Source organism: Schistocerca serialis, chromosome 7, assembly GCF_023864345.2.
Source record: "Schistocerca serialis cubense isolate TAMUIC-IGC-003099 chromosome 7, iqSchSeri2.2, whole genome shotgun sequence".
Classification (NCBI taxonomy): Eukaryota; Metazoa; Arthropoda; class Insecta; order Orthoptera; family Acrididae; genus Schistocerca; species Schistocerca serialis.
Window position 1 is genome coordinate 522,727,609 of NC_064644.1, and position 5,247 is coordinate 522,732,855.

The following is a 5,247-nucleotide window of genomic DNA, read 5'->3' on the forward strand; positions in this document are numbered from 1 at the left end:
CGAATGGCTGAAAGCAAGGGGAAACTACAGCCGTAATTTTTCCCCAGGGCATGCAGCTTTACTGTATGGTTAAATGATGATGGTGTCCTCTTGCGTAAAATATTCCGGAGGTAAAATAGTCCCCCATTCGGATCTCCGGGCTGGGACTCCTCAGGAGGACGTCGTTATCAGGAGTAAGAAAACTAGCGTTCTACGAATCGGAGCGTGGAATGTCAGATCTCTTAATAGGGCAGGTAGGTTAGAAAATTGGAAAAGGGAAATGGACAGGTTAAAGTTAGATGTAGTAAGAATTAGTGAAGTTCGGTGGCAGGAGGAACAAGACTTTTGGTCAGGTGAATACAGGGTTATAAATACAAAATCAAATAGGGGTAATGCAGGAGTAGGTTTAATAATGATTAAAAAAATTGGCGTGCGGATAAGCTACTACAAACAGCATAGTGAACGCATTATTGTGGCCAAGATAGACACGAAGCCCACGCCTACCGCAGTAGTACAAGTTTATATGCCAACTAGCTCTGCAGATGATGAAGAAATTAATGAAATGTATGATGAGATAAAAGAAATTATTCAGGTAGTGAAGGGAGACGAAAATTTAATAGTCATGGGTGACTGGAATTCGAGAGTAGGAAAAGGGAGAGAAGGAAACATGGTAGGTGAATATGGATTGGGGCTAAGAAATGAAAGAGGAAGCCGTCTGGTAGAATTTTGCACAGACCATAACTTAATCATAGCTAACACTTGGTTAAAGAATCATCAAAGAAGGTTGTATACATGGAAGAACCCTGGAGACACTAAAAGGTATCAGATAGATTATATAATGGTAAGACAGAGATTTAGGAACCAGGTTTTAAATTGTAAGACATTTCCAGCGGCAGATGTGGACTCTGACCACGATCTATTGGTTATGAACTGTAGATTAAAACTGAAGAAACTGCAAAAAGGTGGGAATTTAAGGAGATGGGACCTGAAAAAAACCAGAGGTTGTACAGAGTTTCAGGGAAAGCATAAGGGAACAATTGACATGAATGGGGGAAAGAAATACAGTAGAAGAGGAATGGGTAGCTTTGAGGGATGAAGTAGTGAAGGCAGCAGAGGATCAAGTAGGTAGAAAGACGAGGGCTAGTAGAAATCCTTGGGTAACAGAAGAAATATTGATTTTAGTTGATGAAAGGAGAAAATATAAAAACGCAGTAAATGAAGCAGGCAAAAAGGAATACAAACGTCTAAGAAATGAGATCGACAGGAAGTGCAAAATGGCTAAGCAGGGATGGCGAGAGTACAAATGTAAGGATATAGAGGCATATCTAACTAGGGGTAAGATAGACACTGCCTACAGGAAATTTAAAGAGACCTTTAGAGAAAAGAGAGCCACTTGTATGAATATCAATAGCTCAGATGGAAACCCAGTTCTAAGCAAAGAAGGGAAAGCAGAAAGGTGGAAGGAGTGTATAGAGTGTCTATACAAGGGTGATGTACTTGAGGACAATGTTATGGAAATGGAAGAGGATGCAGATGAAGATGAAATGGGAGATACGATACTGCGTGAAGAGTTTGACAGAGCTCTGAATGACCTGAGTTGAAACAAGGCCCCGGGAGTAGACAACATACCATTGAAACTACTGACGGCCTTGCGAGAGCCAGTCCTGACAAAACTCTACCATCTGGTGAGCAAGATGTATGAGACAGGCGAAATACCCTCCGACTTCAAGAAGAATATAATAATTCCAATTCCGAAGAAAGCAGGTGTTGACAGATGTGAAAGTTACCGAACTATCAGTTTAATAAGTCACAGCTGCAAAATACTAACACGAATTCTTTACAGACGAATGGAAAAAGTGGTAGAAGCCGACCTCGGGGAAGATCAGTTTGGATTCCGTAGAAATGTTGGAACACGTGAGACAATACTGATCGTACGACTTATCTTAGAAAACAGATTACGGAAAGGCAAACCTACATTTCTAGCATTTGTAGACTTAGAAAAAGCTTTTGACATTGTTGACTGGAATACTTTCTATCATATTCTAAATGTGGCAGGGTAAAATACAGGGAGCTAAAGGCTATTTACAATTTGTACAGAGACCAGATGGCTGTTATAAGATTCGAGGGGCATGAAGGGGAAGCAGCGGTTGGGAAGGGAGTGAGACGGGGTTGCAGCCTCTCCCCGATGTTATTCAATCTGTATATTGAGCAAGCAGTAAAGGAAACCAAAGAATAATATGGAGTAGGTATTAAAATCAATGGAGAAGAAATAAAAACTTTGAGGTTCGCCGATGACATTGTAATTCTGTCAGAGACAGCAAAGGACTTGGAAGAGCAGTTTGAACGGAATGTACAGTGTTTTGAAAGGAGGGTATAAGATGAACATCAACAAAAGCAAAACGAGGAAAATGGAATGTTGTCAAATTAAGTCGAGTGATGCTGAGGGAATTAGATTAGGAAATGAGACACTTAAAGTAGTAAAGGAGTTTTGCTATTTGGGGAGCAAAATAACTCATGGTGGTCGAAGTAGAGAGGATATTAAATGTAGACTGGCAATGGCAAGGAAAGCGTTTCTGAAGAAGAGAAATTTGTTAACATCGAGTGTAGATTTAAGTGTCAGGAAGTCGTTTGTGAAAGTATTTGTATGGAGTGTAGCCATGTTTGGAAGTGAAACATGGACGATAAATAGTTTGGACAAGAAGAGAATAGAAGCTTTCCAAATGTGGTGCTACAGAAGAATGCTGAAGATTAGATGAGTAGATCACATAACTAATGAGGAGGTATTGAACAGAATTGGGGAGAAGAGGAGTTTGTGGTACGACTTGACAAGGAGAAGGGATCGGTTAGTAGGACATGTTCTGAGGCATCAAGGGATCACAAATTTAGCATTGGAGGGCAGCATGGAGGGTAAAAATCGTACAGGGACACCAAGAGATGAATACACTAGGCAGATTCAGAAGGGTGTAGGTTGCAGTAAGTACTGGGAGATGAAGAAGCTTGCACAGGATAGAGTAGCATGGAGATCTGCAACAAACCACTCTCAGGACTGAAGACCACAGCAACAATTATTAAAACCAAAATTACGTGTGTCCAGTTTTACCAAAAAATACAACAATAAAGTGTTGTTTTTCAGTACTAATTAATTAAATAATGCTGATTTGTGCGGAAAATATTTTACCCCTTATAGACGAATGGCGCCTTTAAAAACTGACCTCACTTTTTATGTTTTCAACCAATCGTATTCTTACCATTAGTTATCGATTAATCATAATGGCGCTAATCTTACTTAATTAAACTAATAACTACTAGTAAAAAAATCTCAGTAACATGAAGGAAGTATTACTTAAAATTATGAAGATATGACCCTTACCAATTGTTTTGTGTCGCCGAAATTGTAGACTCTAGATACACAAGCCTGTGACGGTTCCAATTCTGTAGCGCAAGCTTCATCTTCCTTACGAGAATTTTTAGCCGCCGGCCGCGGCGGTCTCGCGGTTCTAGGCGCGCAGTCCGGAACCGCGCGACTGCTACGGTCGCAGGTTCGAATCCTGCCGCGGGCATGGATGTGTGTGATGTCCTTAGGTTAGTTAGGTTTAAGTAGTTCTATGTTCTAGGGGACTGATGACCACAGCTGTTAAGTCCCATAGTGCTCAGAGCCATTTGAACCATTTAGTTTTTAGCCCTATGCTCAGGTTTTCCAAAATAATCCGTTGGCTTGCGATTCATTGCAGCAACGTCTTTAATCACTCACTACTATCTACTATCCAAACGAATGAAGCACCTAGAACCGCTTGGACACAGCGGCCGGCAGAAATGGTTGTCGGAAGGACTGATCTGGATATAGGAAAATCAAAATAACCTTCGTTGAAATTAAACTCAAGGGTGGTGACATCAAGAGTGCAACGATAATTCCACTATTAAATCTATCTTAAGCGATTTAGGGATATCACGGAGAACCTACATCAGGTTGGCCAGATGCAGATATGAACAAGCAAACTGGTAACAACAGAAACACACATTAACTTCCCTCTACGTGCTGGCATTTTATCGTTGGAACCAATTTAAAGCTTATATGTATGTAGATTAGGCAGCAACCCCTTCATGAGGGTCACGCCTTTTGATATTGTTTTTATCGCAACTGTTTGCCCTAGTGAAATCAAAGTCCAACTGCTCCATCGTACACTAAAAAAGATCGATTTTGGCATGATATTTGTCAAGGAAATCTAGACCAAAAATTGCTGAGTACTCTTCACCTCCATATGCTAATACTTCCATATACTCTTGGAAGTCACTTGTTCCGAAACTGAAATTGATCTATGCTGTACCTAATGACTCTACCTTATTATCACCCATCCACGCACCCTAAAACGTGGGGAATCCAGTCTTCTCCTTCCTATAAAATGTTGACTCACAACTGACGCATACGCAACTGTATCCACTGAATGTTTAAATTCCTTGACTTTTACGCAGCCTGAGAAGCAGCATTCGTTCGAGCATCCGTTTGTGCAATGTTACGTCATATTGGTAGTTCTTTCCGATGGGCGAATCACTTCCGTTCGCCCTTTTCTAGCAATATCTACAATCCGGTGCCCTCTGTCCTACTCGGCCACACTTATAGCACTGACGTTGCTCACACTACTTCCGTATGTGCCATTTACGTCTGCATCTACAGTAGTTTACCTACGAAGAAATAACACACTGGTCTGTACATGTTTTAGTTGCAGTGTCGCCGGCCGGTGTGGCCGAGCGTTTCTAGGCGCCTCAGTCTGGAACTGCGTGACCGCTACGTTCGCAAGTTCGAGTCCTGCCTCGGGCATGGATGTGTGTGATGTCCTTAGGTTAGTTAGGTTTAAGTAGTTCTAAGTTCTTGGGGACTGATGAGCTCAGCTGTTAATTCCCATAGTGCTCAGAGCCATTTTAACCATTATTGGAAATTGCAATGTTGATTTCTTCCAGCTGCGTTGCGACCCTAAGAGCCGCAACTAAATCCCCTGGATATTACTTTCTCACTCTATGTGACATCTCTGGACGAATAGCACTTAAGAAAAGTCTAAATACCTGTTTTCAGCTTCCTGCTGCAATACTGTCGGCCTAACCACTGTGTGTCAACTGGTGTACTTGAGCATTGACCCTATCTAGAAAGCTTTCCATGTACATTTCATGTTTCTGCGTCAAGGTATTTAGGAAACTTGTGCCATTCTGTGACAACGTTGTATTAACCCATCAAAAAGTTGCTGACATCTTCCCACTTTTCCCAGGACTACTTGG